The sequence below is a fragment of the Vanessa cardui genome, chromosome Z, assembly GCF_905220365.1.
Source record: "Vanessa cardui chromosome Z, ilVanCard2.1, whole genome shotgun sequence".
Lineage (NCBI taxonomy): Eukaryota > Metazoa > Arthropoda > Insecta > Lepidoptera > Nymphalidae > Vanessa > Vanessa cardui.
The window spans coordinates 10,119,135-10,147,083 of record NC_061154.1 but is presented as its reverse complement, the minus strand read 5'-3'; the positions used below and the strand labels follow the sequence as shown (position 1 = coordinate 10,147,083).

Here is a 27,949-nt window from a genome sequence, read left to right as displayed (position 1 = left end):
AATAATCGCGCCAAAAAATAAACATTAAAATAATTGACGATTGTTAATGGGATACTTTAATGCTAAACTGAGAGGCGTTTATATTTGTGACAATTATGGTTACCTAGGTAAACATATATTTATTTATTTAATGATGAATCACTATAAATGAGTTGATTTCCTAATAAAAGAAGACGAAAATTAATTTGATAAATACTAGTGAGTCGCGTGCGAAACTTTGCGTTTAATCAAAATAATAGTTTTACGGATTTCGAAACATGTTTTGTTTTAATTTCGTGTTATTGAAAATTGTAAATAAGAAGTCAGCAAATATACACTTGGCGCCAAAATGATGAAACCTTATGTGTACGCTTTTTTTTTCTTATACAGCCGTAGCATCTCTTTTTAACCGGCTTGTAACTCTACTCTACTCTTTTCAAAATGAGACCATAACCGAATCGTTTTGTAAATGAAAATCGGCTTACGCTATTAATATATAAGTAAATAGTCAAATTATAGACTTTATTACGTAATGAGTCAATATTGTATCTTCTAAGTTAAGTAAGAATATAAAAGTTCGCAAGAATTGACATGATGCTCGTTTGACCTAATTAACACTTTAAACAAAATTGTAATTTCAAGTTGCCAACTGCACTAAAATAGGTTTCAAAATCAAAATCATTATAAACTTTATTCGAATAGACTTTTACAGTTTTGAATCGTATCAGTTCGGAAAGTAGATTCCACCGAGAAGAACCGGCAAGAAACGCAGTAGTTACTCTTTTTCAACATTTAAAAAATACAAAGTCATGTAATTTAATACAATTACTTAAATTAATATATCCTGCTTGGAAGTCAACAAGTTTAATTTATTTAATCATTCAATTCTTGAAATAGAAATCTTATATAATTATTATGTTAACTTTATACTATATTATATTTTACGCAGTTACTTTATAATCAGTCATCGTAACATGTAATAAAATATAACCATAGTCTTAAATTTTATTGAGCTCAATAAAATATATTTATAACAATAACAGCCTGTAAATTCCCACTGCTGGGCTAAAGGCCTCCTCTCCCTTTAAGGAGAAGGTTTGGAACATATTTCACCACGCTGTTCCAATGAGGGTTGGTGGAATACACATGTGGCAGAATTTCTATGAAATTTGTCACATGCAGGTTTTCTCACGATGTTTTCCTTCACCGCTGAGCACGAGATGAATTATAAAGACAAATTAAGCACATGAATCAGCGGTGCTTGCCTGGGTTTGAATCCGCAATCATCGGTTAAGATGCACGCGTTCTAACCACTGGGCCAGCTCTGCTCATATTTACAACGTTTGAAAATAAATAAAGAAAATAGTATGTAATTATGATATTACACATATTATAACTCGGAACACATATGGAAACAGCTGACACGCACGCGGCTCGCCTATACTGCAGTAATATACTTAAAACCACAAACACATGTACCTACTAAAGCAAGGGTATCGTGACAGTCGATGTCTTACACTTATATTGGCGTTGGTCGTTCTTTATCTCCTTGGTCAAGTGTTTTGAGTGTCAAATGCGATAGTACCCTTTCTTTTTTTTGTTTTAACAATCATTAGTGTCTTAAGCAAATATGCTTAGGACACTCATTTAAAAATCGAACAATGACGTCATAAAGACATGACATGTTTTTGTAAGAAATATATTCTCATGTCATTGTGACGTCAACTTCGATTTTTAAATTCGAATGCTTTGAATACAAGAACAGTAAGTATAATTAATTGTTATGGAAGATATCTGACCGACTTTTTCACGCAATGTATCGTGAGGTCTTTTAGACTTTTGACACAATTCTCGGCACGTCAAAAACGACGAAAAATGTAATCTATCAAAGTCACTACATAATTCATCATTACATCACAGAACACATTTATATTTTTCTTGCAACATTTATATTTATTTGTAATGACAAATTGACTTTAAGGTTAAGGGAAGTACCAATATTGTAAGAATTCTACCTCGATTTAGTTGCATTGTTGGTAGTTCTGATAATTTGTAAATAGTAAAACATTTTTAATGAAAAAAAAATATTTAAAAATACTCGTTTATTTTTATTAATTTAATTAGACCTATTAATAATGAAAAACATGTGTAAATTTAGTTCAACATAAATTATAAATTATATTAAATAAATATTTTCATATGATTTTATAAAATCACACATATCACAGCTTACTCTAAAAAATTTTATGAATGTTCAGAAACTTAAAGAAAGTACAGATAATTAAACATTAATTATTCAATACAATCAGTTGCCAAATTATTCCATTCGAAACTTACAACTTAACTTGTCGTATAAAACTAATTTATGGACTAAATTTCAAATTAGCGGAGTTGTGGCTCTTAATAGCTACGAAGAAGGTATTTAACTTTTTTTCTTCTTAAAAAAATATACTAAAATGTTACATTACGATATTTAGTCAAGTACTTTATAAAGCTTTGTGTATTTAAGTGATTTTGTCAAAGACATTGATTTAAAGACAAACGTTTTGGAAATATCTTTTAATTAATCGAGAAATTAATGTTAATGTATCTACAGACCGTACGAAAGACTTTAACAAATTCATTTCATCAAAAAGTCAAGTTCAGCAAATCTCATAAGACAATTCGAAATTTAAACGAAATATCAAATTAAATCGTTATGTTTTTTTTTAAATGCATGAACTCTATTCATTTATGTAAATATGCCAGCACGGTCGAACGAAACGACGATACGTACTTTATCATGCACCCATTGCCTATCAGTCAATTAACATTTTAAAAAATTAACGGTGATTGATGGTCGGGGTAAGGAATTCCCACATAGCGATAACCGTGACAGCTTGTGATACGAGGTGTTCGCTTTCCAAGTGAAAAATGTTTTTTTACAACAGTACCTAACGTCAATTGAAATCAGTATGATTTAAGTATAAATCCTTATTAGTAAAACCTCTGAAATAAATATAACCGCATTTAAAGAAAAATGCCCACTTGTGCAAAATAACAATTTTATTATTTCTGTTATTATTAGATAAACAGTTTTAGTTCTAGAATTTTTTAAATTAATAAACAATAGTTTTCGTCAAGTTTGTCATAATAGTTTAATTAAATTAATCGGGAATTATGTTAAAGTAAGATATTAGTAAGATATTAGTAGTGTTTCTGAATAATAAGTAAAATCACATTTATTTATATATTTGAATAACATTTAAATGAAAAAAGCAATAATAAAAGTTGTTGGAGTATGGCTATCTCGCCTAGGAATGCTTGCGAGTATATCCCCTATAGCTTCTAGCGGGATTCGTTCCAACTCCGCGGAAATCACATTCTTTAGCTCTCTTATGGTCTGCGGAGCCAGCTGCACTGATCGATCTCACACGTCGCTTCACAACGTCCCGGACAATTTCTTTGGAATTGAGGTCGGGACCTCGAGCTGACCTATCCAAACGCGAATTTCAAACTGTAGCATATACGCTTCCACATCGCAAAACAATTGACCACGAGCATTGTCGTTCTTAAAAATTGAGCTTTCGCTAACAGCGGTCAATACGATTTTGCACGTGGAATTAGATCGTGCGATAGATTGGTGTCCAGTCAGTAAGCAGCGTTCGATGAAAACTAAAAAAAAAAAAACAAACTTCCTCGTCGTCTGTGTAGTAGTTGCTAACGACGGTTTTTACCTCACTTATCCTAGCTTACCTTACCCTATCATAGTTTTCTGAATTCCATGACAGACAATTCCTAGTGAAGTTACGCCTGGCAACTCGATGCTCAGGGAGTAATTTAGTCTCGCACGTCGAGTGATGACTGCGTGTATTGTACCTTTAGAAGTCTCTTTACAAATTTACCATAAGAAAGTCTTGTGGTTTGATACATAATTTTTTTTTCAATAGTTAGATCTTCTCTTAGAGGAATGGTCTCTTGTTAACGCTTATAGGTCCTTCGAGCTGTCGAGTAACATTTAACTTTTGACCCCAGATGCATTTGCTACAGTCTTCCTAAAACAATGTAATAAGTTTGCTGGCCTTTAACTAACATTTCGAGACCGCTAATAAAATACTAACAATACTTACATACATATATAAATGAAGTAGAAATTGTCTTAAATGTATTTAAAGTAGATATTAATATAACACATTCTTTCGCAGATGTACGTATAAAATATACAAGTTCTAAATATAGGTCTTAATATAATTTACACTTCAATTTAGAGCAACAATTTCCATTTATAAATTAGTTACTTGTCAGAGTCTAGATAAGAACAGAATTGTACTGAGATATCAATTAAATTAGGAAAAAGAACCCTATTCTAAGTAACTATAAGGTCGATTTATTGAATCACAAAACATATTTTAAACTAATTAAAGTGGTAGACTGGAGGATAGATTGTGGTTATAAATGGTTGTTAGTTTATATTGACACAAGTAAATCTTATATATTTTTATAAAGAGCTACAAATTATTTGAACGAGGTCAAATAGACAAGGACAAAGACAAGAAAGAGATATCAAACAAAAAAATAAATCGAAAGTTCACGATTGCGTCATGTAATAAATAATATGACTTCACGAAAAGTTTTACTGTGGTGCCCGTGTTTTTTTTTACATTCATAGTCTACGAATAATTTATGTCTCGAGAATCATGTAACGTAACAACCTGCTCGACTATGGGAGTGATTGCAAAGTGAAAGATATTTGGAATATCAATGGTTATCTTAGCTTTTTTTTACGCAATGGAAACTTTCACCTAGATATCTTTGGATGGAACCCGAGGAAAGAAAACTGGCCTATGTGAGATCTTGTTCAAACTAATGGACCATTTTTACGAATGTTCTTAAATTAATGAACATTTGTACTAACACCAACGTAAGAATAATAAAATATGTAATTCTTCTGACGACTTCTCTTACGATATATGTGGTCGAGTGGTATGTACACCGGTTTTCATGGGTACGCGACTCCGAGGGCCCGGGTTCGATTCCCGGCAGAGTCGATATAGATTATCATTACTTTTCTATGTTGTCTTGGGTCTAGGTGTTTATGGTCGTTACTACTGATTTTCCATAAAACAAGTCCTTTAGCTACTTACATTGGGATCAGAGTAATGTATGTGATTTTGTCTCGTATTCATATTTATTTATTCTTAAATTAACCTTTACGATAAGAAGCCACAAATAAGCTTTAAATTTTATACAAAATATAAGCAGCCCATTATGTTGAATACCGTAGATTTGAGTGAAAGGAAATTTTGGCATAGTCATTAATAGTACTGTACCTAATTGTCAACGGTAAATAACAACGATCGCCATTACGGCAAATCTTGCAGATGAGATATGTCCAAATGTTGGTTGTAACAACAATTTATAACTAAAGAACCAATAAATAAATATGGAATAACAATGACTAAATACAAATATAATTATTATAACAATATAAAGCAACCGAATACACAATAATAAGAGGATAGAGAGCATCATTTCACAGTCAATACCCAAAACGCTCGGAATTTCTTCATAATTTACCCCTGTTATAATTTATTATTGAAATCACAAATTGAATAACTTATTGGAATTCGATAGGGATACAAAAAAAGAAATAGCAACGTGACTTCGCCCCCGTAACTCTTCAATTGCAAATATCAATTTATAATATTAGAACGGTTTTTTTTTAGTATATAAAGAAATATAATCACCTGTCTTCGACACGCTTCGATAAAGAATTTCCATGAAAATCTTCGTGAGCATATTCGTCGTAAAAAATTTAAGTAGATTAAAAGACTGTATATTTTTTTATACATTTATTTAAAGTTAATATCTGTAATTATAATAAAATTAGAGTGTCGGTTTGTAATATTAAAATAAAAGCTTTTTACTAAAAAAAAATAACATCAATTTTTATCAGTTTTTTATTTTTTTGTTTAGTATTTCGGTCTGTCTGTTGGATTTGATCCGTCTTATCTCTGAATCGGCTAGACTAATTTTGACGGGACTTTCACTGGCAGAATGCTGACGTAATAAGGAGTAACGTAGACTACAATAACAACGTTATTGTTAAATTCAACAGTGCCCGTAGTCGCAGGCACGGCTAGTGTTAAAATATATTAACGTATAATTTTGTACATAGCATTAATTTATATGGCTTTGTTTTCGGTTTGAATGGTTACAGTGTAATTGATGCCCTGATCGATTTCACAGCGGCTATTCTCAAGAGAGATTAGCTAAACGACCAAACACAAGTTCACCCTTTGTTCCCTCAATCTCTCAATCCGATGGGATGAATACCAACACACCGGAAACGGTTCGGGCATGACCGACAGTTTTCGTGCCTTCTAAAGGAAAAGTAAACACAAACAATTTCCAAACTTGCTCCATTCATGATCGAAAGTAAAAAATAGCAGCTTGTAAATTGCCTACTGATGTACAAAGGGTTTTCAACCTGGTGGGGTGAAGATGTGGAATCATTCATCCACTCGCCGTATATGCAAGTTTACTTTTCCATATAGTGTCAAGATTAATTATAGACGAAACGTCCCTCTTTCTTTGATGAAGAATCACGCACACTAATCACTGGACTTGAGAATACTAGCTTATATGTTTTATATTTCAATTACAATGTCTCGATCATAAGAATTATAATCAAAACACATTCGAGAATTGTCGTTTTACAAAACTAAATTAAGTGAAGTGAAGTGTGTTATAATTACAGGAAATAACATCTCAGATCGTACACTTCAGTGTAGGTATAGACGTTGTACAAGGAGACTTAAAGTGTCGATGGGTAACAGACATAACACACTGCGATGTAAAAATAATACACATAATTTTGTCAATAATTAATTAATAGCTGTTGAGAGAAAGGTATTATAATAAAAAATGAAATAAATTTGTAATGGATTTAAAGATTATGTAATAGATTCAATATCTTTTAGTCTATTTAAGCAATAAAGGAAGCGTATTCATTCAATTTCATAGGAAATGCTATAACAGCCAGCCACCGATAATAGACTAAAAGAAATTATATGAAACACGATTTAATACCAACTATTCATATCTTATTTTTTTTAAGTTTCGATATCTAAAATGTACGACATAAATATATATCGATTATTGTTTAAAAAGGTAACTAGTAATCCGTTTAATACTAATGTTCCGTATCGATTTTATTTTTCATAATATAATAGTGTATATTTGTAATATATTTTACTATGTTAACTTTTTGCGTTTGCGAAAAATGATCAGACTAAGTGCTGAAAAAGGTCAAAAATAACAGCCTCAAGCTGAACCCCAGCAGGCACTCCTTTAGATATGAAGAATTATTCCACCACGCTGCTCCAATGTGGGAAGGCGACTACACTGTGCTCCCAATTCAAATATTCAAGAAATAATTTAAAAACAAAATATTAAGTGATAAAATTTAGAGAGCTTAATCAGAGTGTCCGAAATCATACGTTGAGCTTATAGCTTAAACGTTATAAAAATATACAATTATAGAAGTAAAAAAATTATCTCATAAGACATTTCGATATTTGATTATCGTAAGAAAAAGACTTACTTAGATCATTTTTAAATATAAATTCCCGTTAAGGTTTCGCTTGCTTCGTGTCATTGATATAAAAAATATGTTTGGGAGTACGCATAAATAAAAAAAGGATGCGGAGTTTATATAAAGATGTATTGCGAAAGGGTAGACTAGGTTACACGTGGGAATATAATTTTATTGTACTACTATATCTTCAATACATATAATAAAATTGGAGCGTCTGTTTGTAGTATTATATATAAATGCATATTTTTTTTACTTGGTGGTAGGGCAATTTGCTAGCCCATCTGAGTTGTCACCCATTCATCAGATATGTTTTGGTTGAAGGGTGAGCCGGTGCAAATACAGACACAACGTCATAGTTCCCAAGGTTGGTGGTGCAATGACGATGAAAGGAATGGTTAATGATTCTTACAGCGTCTTTGTCTATGGGCGGTGGTGACCACTTACCATCAGGCGGCCCATATGCTCGTCCGCCAACCAATAGCATAAAAAATGTATACACGTTACATATACAAAATCATTATTTTTACAATTTTTTTCTGTCTGTTTGTTCCGGCTAATCTCTAAAACGGTTGGACTTATTCTGACGGCACTTTCACTGGCCGACACATCATACCAACGACTTAATATCACCTAAACTGTCTAAAACGAAACGGCACAATAACTATTTTGTTTAATTTAAACACGGACGAAGTCGCGGGCACGGCGTGTTTAAATAAAACCTGACACGTAAGCTGGATCAGATAGCACAGCATGTCTATAAAAAGACTGTAATCCTCGTATAAAAGTATATTTGAATAAAGTATTGTAGCTTACGTACCATATATATCAGCTAGAATTTTAATCACTTTATAGACTGCATTTTTAATGTGCATCAAGGCCTTAAATTAATTAAATGTTTAATTATCAAATAGAAATTTTACTGAACAAATTTAAACCTACATTATGACTTTCTGACGATTATGTTGCAGTTACTTCATAAACTTATATTTTTTAATTTTACAAAGTTCTATCACATATAATCACAAGAAGCTTTGATTTTCAATGAAACCAACCAATTTTATAAATATTTTATAAATAAATATTTACGTCAAACCATGATAAAAAATATTTTCATTTTAAACATATACGAGCATTACTTGAAATTTTTTGTTGAATACAAAATGATAATAAATTTGAAAAAAATATGGCAAAATATAGTAGTAATATATACCTACAGAAACAATATACTTGTATCTATGTATATATTTATAAATAAATTTAAAAGTAAAGAGATTTAACCCCGGGCCATTTTCATAGGGAAAAGCCTAAAGATATGCTCTGGGGTGCAAAATATTACGAAGCTGACTTTACGGGAACGTGATGCTTGGTCGAAAAATTGGCGATTCCACCCACGATTCCCCCATTTATTCCTAAAGAAGCAAATTTACTTCTGGTGTATCTATATACATGACAAAACATACAATTTACATGACAAAAGCTTGAATGTTTTGAATAGGCTCTTTATTTAAGAATACAAAACATTTTTACGTATTCCTAAAAAAAAGTGCAACGGTAAGCAAGAAATTGAGATCACTTACACCTGCTTTCAATTAAAAAACGAGGCCGTCTGCGCCTCAGATGTTTTCAAAAGATTTATGGGGAGCCGCTTAGCAACATGCATACCTCGCTTATCACGATTATTATTTTTTGTAAATTATATTAGTTAATAACGAATATACATTTATATATATTGAGGTAAACTTAATTTTTCGGCACTGCGTCAAAGCGTATTGTTACGTGTATATTTTTTTTTCTCGAACATTTACCTAATACAACAATATCTGACAATCATTTTAACATAATCCTTATCTTTATTTGTTAGAATAACTTAATCACTACTATGCATTATACTTAAAAGTATACTTATACTATACTTATATATATAAAAGTACTTTATACTTTAAAATAAAAAAAAAATAAAGAAACAGGCAATAAAAATTGGATTCCTAAAATGCAATGAATAAACAAAAATAAAATAAATAAAAAAATGCTGGTACAAAATAGAGTTTACCCATCAAAATTATAAAATAATTGTTGGTTGCCTGGAAGAGATGGCTATGTAGCGATAAGTTCGCCAAAATTGTACAACTGTTTTATTAAGGCCAAATCTACGTTGTATTTCTTTTTAAATGTCTGTGTGGTATACAATAAAGAATAAATAAATAAAAAAAAAATATATCTCATAGACAAGGAAAACCCGGAGATTAATGCTAGTAATCTGGGATATTTCCGAGGACATACGCTTTATATATTCATCACAGTTTGCTTTGCAGTGCTTAGAGTCACTTAAGGCAGCATACGAGTGTACATTCAAACGAGTATATGCGTATATCTTTATCATCATTCGCTAGCTCTTATCTCGTTTATCTGGAGACAGAGAGTCTGCAACCTACGCGATAAAAGGATTTGACATTTATGGTACACCCGCCTGGCTGACGCCAACCGTTCTTGGGTATGCTGGTGGATTGACCACCGTCCCAGACGCGTGTTGTTGAGATGCAAAAATACTGTATTGATAGATAAATTTGTCAAACATTTTGTAAATCATCTTATATGAGACCGTAACGTAACCATTTATTCGTATACATACCCGTACCCTAAAGCATATATATAATTTTAATAAAGTTTTCTTTAACAAATTATTTAATGGAAAAATATTCTTAGCGTTGTATTATTAGAAAATATTACTTTAATATTTAGTGTCATATTTTTAAACCATAACCCTTCTTAAAAAAAACCATAAATCGAACACAAGAAAAATATTGAAATTGATCAAGTAGAACTTTAATTATGAGTAGAAATAAGTTATTCAAGTTTATGTGTCACAGACATTTTAATCATGAATATTGTTCGAACTTTGAATTTAATGTTAGTGCTGAATATTACGCACTATGCAATTCAATAATCTCTATAATTTAACGTGAACAATAATATACAGCTGCGTAGACATAATCTAATAATTGTCATAAAATCAAAGCTGTACTTTAAATTTTAACCAACCATAACGATCGCAATAAATTTCATGCAATATATTATATGTATATTGAGATAAAATAATATTTTTAACAGTATAATAACTATAATAAATAACAGTACTTTATACTAGTTACGTGTTATCATATATCGAAGAAGGCAACGTGTAAGTGAACATAATATTTAAACCTCTTTAAGAATCATTGCAAATCTCTAAAGATCGATTACTAATTGAATCAATTTACTGACTCGTGTTTTAATACAGCATTTACATATACGATTGATGTACAGACTAAAAATCGAATTTATACAATATTATTTTCTTTAGAATAATCGAATCTTTATTCGAATAAAGCAACGCGTTTTCAGAGTTATTATATAAAAATCAACTCCTATTTCGGCAATAAATTCGATTCTGAATTGTGAAGGCCCGCCCGTATTACGTTGATACGCTGTACTTGTGCCCTTAATTTTCATAATCATTGTATTGAAAGGTACCAATCAAACAAGTTCGTTTCTAAAATATCATGTATGAATTTACTGTCACATTTCGAATTTTGAACAGTGAAAACATGTTTTCTTTCGAAAAAACGAATTCGATCACGAAAATCGGTTACATCACAAATGGTGCTTGTCAGTATAAAACGAAGGTTAGGTAAAGTTTTTCACGATCATTAATCGAAAACTCGTCCAGCTGAACTCGTAGCACGAACCAGAATACCTTCAGATCCACAAAAGAAATAGGTCATTGTCAAGATTTGACCCGCCATTGTGATCTGATAAAAAGTTATTTGACTGTCGCGAAATGAAATTGTTGCGAAATAGTCTATCAATTTATAATAAAAACAGCCTTGAATAAAGCAGATCGTTTATTGTAAGCTTTATCGATAATATTTTATAGTAAAAGTATTTTGTATTAATTTTCTGTTTTACATTAAGTGGTGGTCAGGCTATTTGCAAGTCCATCTGGGTATGTAATCGCCCAATACCAGATATTCTACCACCTATCGTCAATATTTAGTGCACTTAGTTAGTATTCTGGTTTGAAGGGTGAGTAAACTAGTGTATCAACAAACACTAGAGAAAAATTTTAGCAGTTTAGGTAGCGGTGGTATCATTAGATGGCATAAAAATATACTTAAGAAAAAATTGCTTTCGACAAATAGCTTGCAGCTTTGTAATATGAGTAAACTTTTTAAATGCCCGATTAGAATCTGTAATTTCAATCAAATGCTACCATTGTAGCTTCGTTAAAAGCTAGGCGTTTTCAACTAGGCTAGGTTAAAATACCTATGGAAATAATTTTCTCCGTATAATTTGATTCACATAATTTGAAGTTAATGGCCGTTGTTGATAATGAAACTAACACGCAACAAATAATTTAATTCAAAAGACGAGGGGGCAATATTGACCGACATTTACGATACATTAAGTCGAATTCCTTGTATATTTCGTTACCATTTGTATAGTTTCAATACAATTTTATGTATACCACGAGATCGGCGCTGATTAGATTAGCTTTTATTAAAGTAATTTATTGAACATAAAACAACAAAAGTGTTGGACTAGTTTTAGTTTTTTCCTCTTGTTTTATTGCTGAGTGCGCAAAAAATCAAACGATTCCCTTGACAGTAAGTGGCTATCGACGCCCAAGAACATCTGCAAGAAGATGGCTTTTACACTTGTATTTATTATTTAGCTTACCTCGTAGAAATTTTATATTTGCCAGGACTATTAAAATCATATACACCTTTAACAGCAGAATAATAGAGAGTACGAACTCATCTGAGTTTAATAGTCCAGAGATTATCATAATTAATATGGGATTGGATAATATGATATGGATCGGAATGTTTGCTACTAGAAAAGTACCTTATTCCAATTATCAAGTTATTTTTGTAATTTAAAATAAATTTAATTACAGTGTAATAATTTAAAGCCAATCGAGATTGAATATGTGAGATTATCTCAAAAGGAAGCCTTAAAATATAAGTAGCTCTCTCTGTGTGAAATACTTTTACTCAAGACTAGCGAAAGGCTTCAAGTGATATACGGCCTCAATATATTTTTTACGAAACTCAAAAGCAAGATTATATACGAATCACACACGTACACTCTTGGGTGCAGAAAAATATATCAAGAGCAAATTAATATATATAGTTCTGGTAACATGACATGCAAAAGCTACGGTGCAATCTTTTGATATCAGAACACATGGGGGTATTAGTATAGGGGGGATAGTATTTTTGAGATATCTAAATGAAATACCTACTGAAATAGCCATTTACCGTCCTCATTAGATTGAGCTTAAAAACTAAAAATTATATTTTTAAGGCCTTGAATTCCTATTTGGGTAAAACTGGTGTACAGAAATATAAATTAAATAAAAAAATACCAACTTTATAAGCTTGACGCTAACACTATCGTTAAATAATTTTAAAATATTGTGTAAATTTAAGATTCGGTATACGACTTGTTTTAACTGTAAGAAAACCGAGGAGATTTTTATTAATTTGTATGAATCAATAAATGAATTGATTTAAATTAAATCAAGATCAGAGACCGTAAACATTAAGTGTTAATGTAATAGGAATTTTGAATTACTCGGAAATGAATTAGCTCTTAGAATATTTAGCTCTACTTCGGTACAATCGTGACGAATATCTGAGCGGAATATCATCCGAAAACGAGGAAGTATAGGGTTATGAAGTATAGCTTACTTTACCACTTCGACGCTAGGCTCTTAATCGTTCCGACAAAGGCGAAAAAAAATCATTCAATCGAGAATAAAATGTATATTACTTAATTCTAACCATTACCATGACATTTTTGATAATAATATAAAAGATATATTTTAAAATACCGCAAAGAGTAATTTTTACTCATTAAATTTCCATAAAAATGTAATGATTTTGTAAATTTTATATTCGTGACGTTTCTGTATTATATATGCTTTGAATGTTTGAATATATTTAAGTGCAGAGCTCTATTATAGATTGAACAAATATCTATATGGAATCACCAAGAGAGTTCATCCAAACTTATCTATTAACCCTGAAATGCCGCGTTGGTATAAATTTTACCGCAAAACCGCAAGTTATAGTTTACCCAAAATCATACAGAATTCGAGGAAAACTCTTATATAATCTCAAGTCAAAGCAGATATTACAAATGTAAGAATGATAGCAAGTAACTAGTAGCTATTACGTAAATTGTACCTAAGCTACGTATAACTCTCATAAACATTTACAATACACAAGAATAATAAAGGTTGACATTACTTAGTGTAATATAATATTTATACAAACATGTTTTTAATTTCTAATTTTATCTTGATAAATCTATTAGATAAAAACGTCCTCCCATGCACCCTAAATATAAAGTAATTTCAAAAATGCACCCAAAATGTTTACAAAAACCGTTGATAAGTTACAAAGATAAATGTTTGATATTGTTGTCAGAATAAGTATAAAACCAATTATGATTAATTCGAAAAAAAATATATATTTAAAAAGTCTGAGTGACTTTGGAAATACTTTAAAATAACACTCCAATAAAATAGGATTCGTTTGTTTTATTTTTCTCTGTTTACTTCCGCTTTTCTTTACTTTCTAACTTTCAAATATGTAACATTTATTTTTACTATTTGAAAGCATAAGTGTAAAGACGCTCCATTGACACTATTTTATATAATTATTTTAACATTCTGAGCAATCAAAGTCGGGCTCGCAAATATTAAAAAAATAAAAAAAAACTTTCAAAACAATATACAACGCTTGTTTATAACATGTGTTAAACTGCAAACTACGAGCCTTGGTATATTTTTTATAAGTTAGATAAAAAAAGCATGCATTATAAATGCTAATGGACGTGGCGCTACTTGTCTGAAGTCTTCCTAATGCTTAATAGACGTGTTTACTTAAGCTGAGCGCAGACACTTACAAGGACGATCTCGAGACATATTGTTGTCTACGTAAACTTAACACAATGCAAGTGTTCTTGGAAAAATACTAGACTAGTGGAGCCTTTAAGTATCGCATTTCGTTTTCAAGAGCATGTCTTAAATAAGAATGTCAATGTCACTATTGTTTATACAAAGCCTTTTATTTACACTGACAGCTATGTGAAATAATTGCATTTACGCTTTTCCAATATAGATTGTTGATTTATAATTCATCTGGAATGAACGTTGATATATTAGGTTTGGTAACTATTTTCGTTGTTACATAACCATTTTAAAGACCACCAATACATATTGGCGGTGTAAAAAATATTGACTACTAAATAAATGAATAATTATTAAGTAATAAAATCCTTTATAAGGTATATTTCAATAAAAATTTAATTCAACCAAATATTTTAATTAGGTACAGTATTATCTCCACAAAACTCGGATAATAAAGTGACAAACAGTCACTAAGTCGATAATATCAGATTCAGTTACACCAAAGGATGTTCTTATAATTCTTCACAAGATAAAAATAGGATATGTTAAACGTTTTTCAGCAACCTTAAGATTTCTTTTAAAATTATGACATACATTTTATCATAATTATACAACACGATACTTCTGTATTAATAATAATTAATAGCAGATAAATTACTATCACTTCTATTCTCTATAATTCTACAGAGCATGTATTAAATCACAAGCTTTCTGACCTCGACACTGTCTCCTGTATACATAAAATCGATCGCAGGGAGATTAAATGGCATATTTACTGAGATAAACTAGGTGTCTTTGGTAAGCCATAAAGAACCCTGGCAAGGTATCTTTTCTCTCGACATCTTGAGGCCATTCGACCGGCATGATGACCTTTTTTACATACTTCAAAAGTGTTCGGCTTTTACTAATGTACGAGTATATATTACTTCTTGATTTCTTCTCTGTGATCTGATTCGATATAAATCTATGCTAAATCCTGTCACATCTGTGTCCTCAGGTATTCAGATGGAAGCATTTTGTAAAGAAATATATATCCGGTTCTCAGGCTTGTGGTATTATCCTTGAGAATAAAGAGGCTATTGTAAGGTACCTGTTTCCCGCAAAGATGCGAATGAACCTTGACGTCTATTTTCGTTGATTTAATGTATATATTACCTAATAATATTGTTACGTAACCTTTGGTATGAATATATGACATATATAATAAACAGTTATATTTTTAATATAATTCATCATTCGTAATCCTCAGCTATACCCACTTCCATTATTAAATAGAATTAGGTAGATTATCATGTCAAAAGACTCATTGATGATGTACGACTAACACTGAATGAGCTTCGCAGTTTTGAGTAATTTAATGCAAATATAGATTGTTTATTATGCCTCGAGTGAGCTCATGAATTACATGATTTCATCCTACACCATTTTATATTCGGAACACCGGGAGTATCGCCACCTACGTCATTGACAGGATCGTTTATTTGCACGCAGTTCTTCGTTTTCTCATCTATGAGGCAAACAGCCACGCTGTGAAACGCCCTTCCGGCGTCTGTATTTCCTGATCAATATAAGCCGGGGTATCTTTAAAGAGTGAATAAGCCTCTTCGAGTAAGCACATTAAATCAGAGATCTGAGAGAAAAATAAAAATATATTTTATTCTGACTGACTAACAAATTGCTGCCGAAACTACTAAGTCACGAACGCATTTGGAGCATATATTTTATAACTTTAGTACCTATGCGTTACGGAAAGGGGCTTTTGGAAATATCAACTTGAAAGGAAAAATGAGCATTGTATGTATTGAGCAGGTGTATCGTATCGTGTACTCAGACAAAAGGTTCAATATATCAACTGCTTACTGACACTTCTTCGTAATAGAGTAAAGCTTATATGCTTATTGAAAATTAAAATAAAATTAGTATGTCTTGAAAAATATGCTCGTATATACCGTTGGACTCTCAACTACATCAAAATACAACCAATAAAATGTTATCGGTATGAAATCGACTTAATTAGCTTGTTTTCTTCGTCGAGAGTAATGACTTACATTCACATTGATGATATATTGGCAATATGAATGGTTGTTTTTCATATAATTCTCAAAGGTTGCTCCATATCTTTATTAGTAATGTATCTCCATAGTGATAGTTGTTGTTTACAAACCTACGTTGTGCTAACTTAAATTAGAATCGGAATTGCGATGCAAAGGGGAAGTGCCTGGCATTCTTGGCAGCATTCCACTCGTAATTTACAGATAATCTAGCTCCCCGTCCCGGCTTCGCACGAGTTGAATAAGCGTATATATCGTACATAAAAAAGTATATAACGTATAATATATTACAACCTACCATTGAATTATGCGGCGCACGCCGGTAAAGCACCTTAGTCGGCATGTTATTTTTCTAGCTTCGACATTTTTCGGCCAATTTACACAAATTTATACCTTCTCAATGAATCACTGCTGAAAATTGTATGATAATTTATTTGATAGTTAGGGTTCCGTACTGAAATAGACCCTATTTATAAAACTCATTTGTCAATACGCCTGTTACAGGCTGTATCTCAGGAATCGTTATATTTGAAAGATCAAAAACTAAAAACCGGAATAAACAAAATATTTAAACTCTCATACATCAGACATGATTTTTTTGCCGCTTTCTATAGATAATGCTACGGAACCCTTTGCGTGAGTCCTACTTGCACTCGGTTTGACTTGGTTTTATTAAGTTAATCTCGTTCAGACAGACATAGTTGGACGACTTCATTTTATAATATATAATGATATTCTCCAGTTTGATAAAATAAAATATTCTTTTAAACGAATCGTAAACGAATAAAATCAACATAAATATAATATTTATTTATTAAATTCATTTCACTGTTGCCTCGGTACTTTGTTTACGGTATTCCACTGCCTTAACTTAATTTTTGAAATTTCATCTTGGGGCCGCTCTGAATAGCAATGCTTCACGATTTATATTTTGAAACGTGACTTGACGAATTAGTGAGTAATTTTAATCTTCTCCTATTTACTTGTTTAGTATATTTTACGGAAATTAAAGGAAAATTTAGTGCGAGCCCTTATTATTGCAAGTAAAAGTTATTTCGTTGTACTATACATCCTTTATTGATAAAATATTTTAAGAATAATTATCATATCAACTAGTAAGCTTTTGTTATTTTTATTTTACCGTTAAAGTAGCCATTATATAAACTGACAACAAAAGGCTCTGTATAATAACACCGCTTTTACCATACAGAATCATAATATGATTTATTTTACCAACACAATGTGTTATGATATTATACCTCGAAACATATAATGTTACTTTCAACATCGTAAAATATTAATAGTCATATCAACAACATTTAAATAAGCACACACACAGAAAGACACGTACATACATACACACATACAAATACACGTGTAAATATATAACCCAAAAATAAACTATATCACTAAGAAATATTTAAAATTATTTTTATGAAAAATCATGAATAAAAGGTTTACAAATCTTGAAACTCGTTTGTGTAAGCATATCCCAGACATAAGTAATTCTACTTCAAACATCAATGTTTCGCTGTGTTTCAGTTTTAAAATGTTAGCTGGTGTGGCTTCAAGCTAAGTGAAATAAATATTATTTGGCAAGCCATTTCAAATATAAATATACTTAAAACCATTAACGACTTAGTTAGTGACTCATTGTTCATAAAATGTGTGCGTGTGACGTGTGTGTTTGTGTATGTGTACATACAAGCACGGCCTAGAACTTTTAAGCAAACTTGATTGCACCGATAGCATGATTAATAAATTAAATATTATAAATTAATAATTAAGTATTTAGAATTAATTATTTTAATCTCGTAATTTTATATCTCGCAGTGACACTATTTAAATTCAATCCAAATCAACGTCAGCTCGTTGAACAAGAAAGATTCGGAAGATTTGATCATACTTTACAAAGTAACCTAACCTTGAGAATAACTCAGAAATCAAGGCGAATATATTTCTATATAAATATTTGTGATTTGTGCGTTTAAGCGTATGTGTGGCTAATTGAGATTATGGGGTAAACAATTGATGAGAAATAATTTGGAACGGATATAAAGATGTCACACAGATTGATTTAACCAGATATTGCTGCTCACTGTGACCTCCATCTTAAATCTGATTAGAAGATTATGTGTAAGGCTAAGGGAATACAGTAAAGATACTAAAATAAATACTCATAGATTTCTTAAAGATAAAAAAGATTGATAGATTACTTAAGACAATAGATTACTTAAGGGTGTACAAATGCGGCCTCATTTGTACACCCTAAATCGAATAAATCAATGCATTGTTTTTTATGCGCAAACAATACTTTTTTCTTTTTTTATATTATATTGTAAGGAACGATTGAATCACAATTAAACAGGGTGAATATTTTGCTAGTAGTAAGTGACAAAGCTATGGACGGCGGTGATACTCAAACTCAAACTCAAACTCAAATTCCTTTATTCAATATAGAAGCATCACACTTACTTATTGATTGCCAAATAAACACTACTTTTAAAGTTATACTACTTCTCGATCTGCCATAGTCTTTGTTAAACTAAAAAATAACTCCTGATCAATACTGAATTTAATTCGTGAATAATTTATAATATATTCCATAAAAACTTCAACACATCTTTACACCTTTCAGCGATTAAAAACTAAAATAAAATTGAGCCTTGGCATAACGAGAACTTCAAAAGTCATTCTAGCGAATATTTTAAAAAGTATACCTTCTATATTTAAATCAAAGCTTGCAAATATGGCCTAAAATTATGAACACATAGTGTGTATCATTACTCAAATAATATAGAATTACTGCAAGTTGTATTTCTATTACTTGAATTATATTACTTTTGAAACTATAGTAGCTCCGTTGAAAATAAGGATCTTTATAAAAAAATAGTGAAAAACACATCGGTAGTCAGACTCGCTGATATAAAATTACTTAATAATGTGTCTCTTGAGGCTGTAGTTACACGCACTAACACGCAACCGGAAAACATGAATAATAAGTATTGCTGTAAACAGCAATATGTGACGTCTGGACTACCCAGACGGGCTTTCGGTATTAAAATCACCAATAATCTTATGTTTTACAAAGCTCGGTCACTATAACTCTTTAACATTTCTGCTGACATTAAAGCTTTAGTAAGGATATGAAAACTGTGCAGCAAAACCTATTTAATTCATGATGAGTGGAACGCAAAGGCTACCAAATGGCTGAAGAATATTTAATTAGACGTTTTGGGTTTGTTGCAGGCTCGAACGACACACGCTAATTGCTGAAAGTCGTTAGCCTCCTCTCAAAACTCTCACCTGTACATTATGAGTAGGTCTTGCCATTATAAACTTTGTATATTATACCTTTGAATCTTGGTAATATGCTTGTAGTAGTCTCTTGACAGTAATGTACCGGTAAGTGCCTAAGTTACATAAACATTTTGAAAGCTATAAATAAAAATTTTAACAAAAAGAAAAACCGACTTCAAACAAAACACTATTTTAAAACAAATGAATATGCACGAAAAAGTAATAAAAATAATTGCGTATTCAACATAAATTTTAGAGTCTTCCTAAGTTAAATGAAATGAAAAATATTAGACTACTTAAAAGTCGATAAACGATTATATCATGTAGTTATAGTTATTGGTATATTTGGAGCCGGTGTCAGCCACGGTGCCCTTGCCCCAACAATCAAAAGAAAGAGGCGATACGAGCCCCTTGATTGATCCAGTATATTATTGTATAAAAGGTAATTTGTAAAAAACATATTTGTTAAAGTATTCTCGTATTGTTTTTTCAACCGACTTCCAAAAGGAGGAGGTTATCAATTCGTCTGTATTTTTTTTTTTTTTTTATTTTTTTTTATTTTTTTTTTTTTTTTTTATGTTTGTTACCTCATAACTTTTCACTGGGTGGACCGATTTTGATAATTTTTTTTTTGTTTGAAAGGTAGTGCTTCCCGTGGGGTCCCATTTTTTTTATTTTTTTTTCCGATGATGGTATCTATGTGAAAACGACATAAGTCTTAAATTTGCATTATGTATATGCGCGACAAATAGGTGAATAACTGAAAATCACGTTAACCAATTTTGATAATTCTTTTTTTATTATAAAATATATACTTCAAGGGTAATTTGGTGAAAGTTTGGTAAGGTTCTGAGCACAGGATCCATGACAAAGTAACGGAACGGAAGGGAACGGAACAATTCTGAGGAGCACGTTAGCGATACTCGGTCGAATCTTTTATTTATAGGTTATTTGGATATTTGAGTCACCTTCCGTAATGTGGTTATGTTTATGTAATTATCATAGTCGAATATTATAATCAACTAGCTACCCACCCCGGTTTCGCACGGGTGCAATACTGATACTAAATATACTACAGAATTTGTTTATATACAACATCGCAAACTTCTAAAATTATCAGTGTTTCTTTACTATATTGTTCATGTTTTATATACACAAACCTTCCCCTTGAATCACACTATCTTTTAAAAAAAACCGCATCAAAATCCGTTGCGTAGATTTAAAGATATAGGGACAGAGAAAGCGACTTTGTTTTATACTATGTAGTGATGGAACTCCTATACGGCTCGCAGTTAGGGTGCGATATGGGGCAGAATTTCTCACTATCTTTAATCAAATTTTGTGTATGTGATGTGATGTCATATGATGTACGAAATATAGTTGGTCTTTTTCAAAGTTTTTTTGCTGAGTTCGATTACAGCTCTTTCGAGGGATCCTTGTAGTTTACGCTGCGTGACGTATTAAATCCGCATTTTCGAAAGTCTATTTTTGCTTTATTCGCAAGCTTCCTTTGAAATTGTCCTCGAAGTAGTTTCTGACTCATATAAACGGAACGTTTAATCTATCCATATTAAAAAAAATTAGTTAGTCAACATCAGCTTCACTTAAAATCAAAAAATAAATAAAATTTTAACAAAAAGAAAAACCGACTTCAAACAAAACAGTATTTTAAAACAAATGAATATGCACGAAAAAGTAATAAAAATAATTGCGTATTCAACATATTTTTTAGAGTCTTCCTAAGTTAAATGAAATGAAAAATATTAGACTACTTAAAAGTCGATTAACGATTATATCATGTACTTATAATTATTGTTATATTTGGAGTCGGTGTCAGCCAATAAAACCCTACAGTATATCTATCAAAAAACAATACGAGAATACTTTGACAAATATGTTTTTTACAAATTACCTTTTACACAATAATCTACTGGATCAATCAATGGGCTCGTATCGCTTCTTTCTTTTGATTGTTGGGGCAAGGGCACCGTGGCTGACACCGGCTCCAAATATACCAATAACTATAACTACATGATATAATCGTTAATCGACTTTTAAGTAGTCTAATATTTTTCATTTCATTTAACTTAGGAAGACTCTAAAAAATATGTTGAATACGCAATTATTTTTATTACTTTTTCGTGCATATTCATTTGTTTTAAAATACTGTTTTGTTTGAAGTCGGTTTTTCTTTTTGTTAAAATTTTATTTATGATAGATATAGTGTAGGGTTTTATTGGCTGACACCGACTCCAAATATAACAATAATTATAACTACATGATATAATCGTTAATCGACTTTTAAGTAGTCTAATATTTTTTATTTCATTTAACTTAGGAAGACTCTAAAAAATATGTTGAATACGCAATTATTTTTATTACTTTTTCGTGCATATTCATTTGTTTTAAAATAGTGTTTTGTTTGAAGTCGGTTTTTCTTTTTGTTAAAATTTTTATTTATTTTTTGATTTTAAGTGAAGCTGATGTTGACTAACTAATTTTTTTTTAATATGGATAGATTAAGCGTTCCGTTTATATGAGTCAGAAACTACTTCGAGGACAATTTCAAAGGAAACTTGCGAATAAAGCAAAAATAGACTTTCGAAAATGCGGATTTAATACGTCACGCGGCGTAAACTACAAGTATCCCTCGAAAGAATTGTAATCGAACTCAGCAAAAAAACTTTGAAAAAGACCAACTATATTTCGTATATCATATGACATCACATCACATACACAAAATTTGATTAAAGATAGTAAGAAATTCTGCCCCATATCGCACCCTAACTGCGAGCCGTATAGGAGTTCCATCACTACATAGTATAAAACAAAGTCGCTTTCTCTGTCCCTATATCTTTAAATCTACGCAACGGATTTTGATGCGGTTTTTTTTAAAAGATAGTGTGATTCAAGGGGAAGGTTTGTGTATATAATACATGAACAATATAGTAAAGAAACACTGATAATTTTAGAAGTTTGCGATGTGATCTCGTAAATAAACAAATTCTGTAGTATATTTAGTATCAGTATTGCACCCGTGCGAAGCCGGGGTGGGTAGCTAGTTGATTATAATATTCGACTATGATAGTTACATAAACAAAACCACATTACGGAAGGTGACTCAAATATCCAAATAACCTATAAATAAAAGATTCGACTGAGTATCGCTAACGTGCTCCTCAGAATTGTTCCGTTCCCTTCCGTTCCGTTACTTTGTTATAGATCCTGTGCTCAGAACCTTACCAAACTTTCACCAAATTACCCTTGAAGTATATATTTTATAATAAAAAAAGAATTATCAAAATTGGTTAACGTGATTTTCAGTTATTCACCTATTTGTCGCGCATATACATAATGCAAATTTAAGACTTATGTCGTTTTCATATGGATACCATGATCGGAAAAAAATTTTTAAAAAATGGGACCCCACGGGAAGCACTACCTTTCAAACAAAAAAAAAAATATCAAAATCGGTCCACCCAGTGAAAAGTTATGAGGTAACAAACATAAAAAAAAAAAAAAAAAAAATACAGACGAATTGATAACCTCCTCCTTTTGGAAGTCGGTTGAAAATGATCTTTATCAAATATTCTATCATTTGTCATTGTTTTCCGATAACATTATCGACACGGTTCGATAAACATACAGTTTCGTTTCTACACAAAAACGAAACGAAAAAAAATATGTTTTAAATGTATTAGGGTGAAACTCGTTTTCATTTCAATACTGACACTAAGTTAAAGGCTTACTTTCTTTACTCACCTGAGTACTTGTACGACTTTCTGTACCGCGACATGCATTCGATCAGACATTCGTATTCGCAAAGCTCGTTCATCACTGTGATAGTCTGATCGGGGTCATGTCCGGTGCGTTTGATTGCTCAGCGAATGAACAAAGGCACACGGACATTCCATATGTAGCAACATGGCTTTATTTTTATTTTTTTATGGTAAAGATAGATCGAAGGGCAAATTGACTAACTGATAGTAAGTGGTCATCACTGCGTCAAAATGCATCGCCTACACTGGGAACTTGTGCCTTTAATGACACTGACTCACTCATCTTTCAAACCGGAACACAATCTTGTATAATCTTTTCAAGTATATTTTTGTATGGGAAAAATATGGACGGGCTTGTACCTATCGAGTCGGTTCAAGACAAAGCCCTAAATGAGGACAGTAGGTAAACGGAACTAACTAACAGTGGATTATTTATTTATAAATATTTAATATTTGTATAATTATAAAATTACATATTTATACATAAGTTCAAAGGCACAAGTCAAACAAAGTGACTCTTTGAAAGTCGTGACTCTCCTGCGTGTAGGACAAATGAGTGAGTGGGCGTGCACTCTCACCTCGATACGGATTATATTATAGAATACTCTGAGTGTAACATTCATAACTTCAATGCTGTAAATAGTACTTATAGTTATAATAAATAAACAGTTATATGTTGTTTTGCTTAATTACTTATCAGATAATATATAGCGAAGGGAATGATAATTTAATAGAAACACAAGCTATCTTTATTATTTTAAATTATTTACACGAGTTAGTACCAACGATAGTATGAAAGAAGTAATAAAGGTTCATCGTTTAAAAAAAAATATACTTTATATTAATTTGATAACTTAAAATTGTTTTAATAATATAAACGGAATTAATTATTAACTATAGACATACATCTTCTATTATATTTACTAACTGTAGCTTCGAAGTACATATATAGTAATCAATTGAAATGCCTTCAGGTAATTTATACTTTTCCAATATCTTCTGAAATAGCGAAAGGGCAGTATTCATTTTATACTCCACATTGACGCCAGTGAAACAATAAAAACGTTTTGAATTAACATATAAACTGTTCGGGGGTTAGGGAGGCTGGGGGTCAAACCCCCTATCGGTGACAATGATTTAACATAGACTTACTTTCGGTGGCTCGAAGCTTATAGGACCATTTAAATATAAATTATATAGATTCGTCGTGTAGATATCCCTCGTAACGATATAAAAAACAATGGTTCTATTATATCTGTGACCGTAACAATGCTTTGTTTCCGACCCTTGTTCTACTTACTTTCACAATAATTACCAACAAAGACATAAAGAATATATTATACCATTAATTTTTTTTTTCGTAGTATAAAATGTATTAAGTGAAAACGTAGTTTGACAAGAATTTGCCTTTGTATTATATTCTAAAAATTTCTATTGTTACGTTACCTGGGTTGACGTAACTCAGTTTTTTATTAATATAGGTTGTCAGGCAAATAGGTCATCTGTTCGTTAATGGACACTACCGCCTAGAGACATAGGCTCTGTAATATACAGAAATCATGCGTTACATGGCCAGTGCGGAAAATAAGTTTAATTTATATTCTGACGGAGCCAAGATGGCCTAATGGTTAGAACACGTACATCATAATCGATGACAACACGTTTGAGTCAGATTTCAACAAAATTCTATTACGTGTGAATCAACCAACCCACTTTGGAGCAGCGTGGTGGAAAATTCCTAACCTAACCTTTTCGAAAAGATGCCTTAGCCCAGCAGTGGGAAAATTACAGGCTGCAGTTGTTGTTATAATCTGCCTGTTGTGTCCCAACTCATTTACTTTACTGTTTGTACCTACTCAGACGAGCTTGCAGAAAGCCTCATCATAGAGTACGTTTGCGTACGTATGTTTATCTAATTATTGTATTAATCTTATTAACAATTTGTATTAGTTTGATCTAGGTGACCTATTTACTACTCGGAAATCAATATGCTAGTCGATCTCAAAAAAACATGTCCGTCAAGAAAAGATGTCCATTGAAAACAAATTATAAAAATGAATCTGTGAAAAATAACTTTAATAACTATTTAATGTAAATTTATAAGTGTGACTATTCAAAGAATATGTTATTGTTACGTGCATATAAAAATTATATATGTATATATAACAATAAACATTGTAAAAAAATAGATATATTTTAATCAAAAAAAACAGAGTCGAGATGGCCCAGTGGTTAGAACGCGTGCAACTTAACCTTTGATTGCGGGTTCAAACCCAGGCAAGCACCGCTGATTCATGTGCTTAATTTGTCTTTATAATTCATCTCGTGCTCCGCGGTGAAGGAAAACATCGTGAGGAAACCTGCATGTGACAAATTTCATAGAAATTCTGCCACATGTGTATTCCACCAACCCGCATTGGAACAGCAGTGGGAATTTACAGGCTGTTGTTGTTGTTTGTTGTTGTAATCAAAAATTAGCGAATTTAAATTTAGTATACGTCATTATTAAATCGTATTATTAAGCTATAACCGTTTCACTTGCATTTTGTGGTTTCTGTTTTTTTTTTTAATGTAATATGTCATTTTTTGTATCAATTTTAAGTGGAAACATGATTCCTTTATGTCTTTCTCATATTTTTTTTACTATTAGGTGTAATTATAATTGTTTGTTTCCCAAATAAATAAATATTTACTAAACCGTCAATTATAGTTATATAGCATATTTATCGTGACCAGTGTTTCTAGAAACGGAAAGAAAACACAAATGCTTTTAAAAATTGAGCCCATTGATTGTATTTCGAAAATAGAAATAGATTATAAATATTCCGTAAAATGGAATGAATATTAATATTATGATCGCATTAAATTTATTGGAATAGAGCTTAAATTTTATTTTTAGTCGAAGCCGGGAAATACTTCTGGAATAATTTTAATCGTTCCACGTGTTTCATATTTTGCGTTGTAGTTATTTTCAGTTAAGATCTGAAGATTAATTTCTTTTCGATACGCAGTTTATACATTTCACAGTGAGTACTCTTTGGACATATACATTTACGTACCTTCAATAATAATAATCTATATGTTTACACGCAAAACGGAACAAAACCTACTTCAATATTATACAGCATTCAAAAACTAGTAATAATAATTAAGTAATATATTCCAATATGTACTGGGGTTACCAATAAAATAAAAGTTCCTCCTACATGTTGCAAGTTGCCTGATGTTTCCATGCGGTTATATTAATTAATTATATCTCAGATATGCTCGAGTTTGAACTTGATATATCCGATTTAGATTCACGTGTCATAAATCTATCATTACACGAACTAATTACACAACTATTTAAATAAAGTAAGTAATAATCAATTGTATATTGTCGGTAACTTTTTTGTGGAAGAATGTATTTTACAACAAGCTTCCTAAAAGTATTCATAACTATTCTGTTGCTAAATTAAAAAAAAAAGTAATTGCTCGCTTGGACAGTAAGTTCATGGTTGCTAGCACGCCTTAAAAATTAAACGAAACCCTCCTGTCTATTTTTTTGTTATACTGAATGATCATAATAACAAATTTAAAAAACAGCTGTGTTTCTTTTGCCGCTTCTTTTCAGGTTAGGATATCTTTTTCCGAACCGATTGTCCTTTTTAATTTGACAATCAATAACTAAGTATAATGGTTCTATATCAAATAAATAATTTTGATGATATCGTGTACTTGATATTGATATATAGCATATATTTGTTTATATACAGAGTAACGTGATATGTCAGTACTTAAAGGCTCAGTTGCAATGACCTGTTCAGCGATTGAAACAATCCAATCAGACTGCTGAAGCTATATATTAACGACAAAGCATTCACAGATGTCAATACGAACACAAACGTTCCACTAGAATTTAAGAAAACTGTTTCGTATTTATTTATACAAAAAGATTTTTTAATTTAGAATACTATAGTTTTTTATAATATTAATGATTTATATTTGTATGATTTTTTTTGTGACATAAAATTAATTAAAAAAGTAATTTATTGAAGCAAAATACTTAAAAGTCGACTTCAGTTTCAATTTGAGAATTCGCATCTTCATCTTGCGTTTACTTTGGCAGAGTTCATTACGGTCTCTCCGTTTGAAACAATGCGACGACTTAGAAAATACATTCTTCTACTTCAATATGAAAATAATTAATAAGGTTATCTATATCGTTTCGATTTACTATACCGTGTTTTAAGGTGTGTGTAATATACATTGCTGGTTGCATTCAGATTATTTTAAGACTACATCTTCAATACCAATTAATGGT

At 31.1% G+C, this 27,949-nt stretch overlaps 1 protein-coding gene across 2 annotated transcripts in view; it reads left to right on the top strand.

Moving 5' to 3' along the window:
• The window catches only part of LOC124543134 (frequenin-1), a 201,234-nt gene that overhangs the window by 34,150 nt on the left and 139,135 nt on the right, over window positions 1-27,949 (top strand). The window lies entirely within an intron of this gene.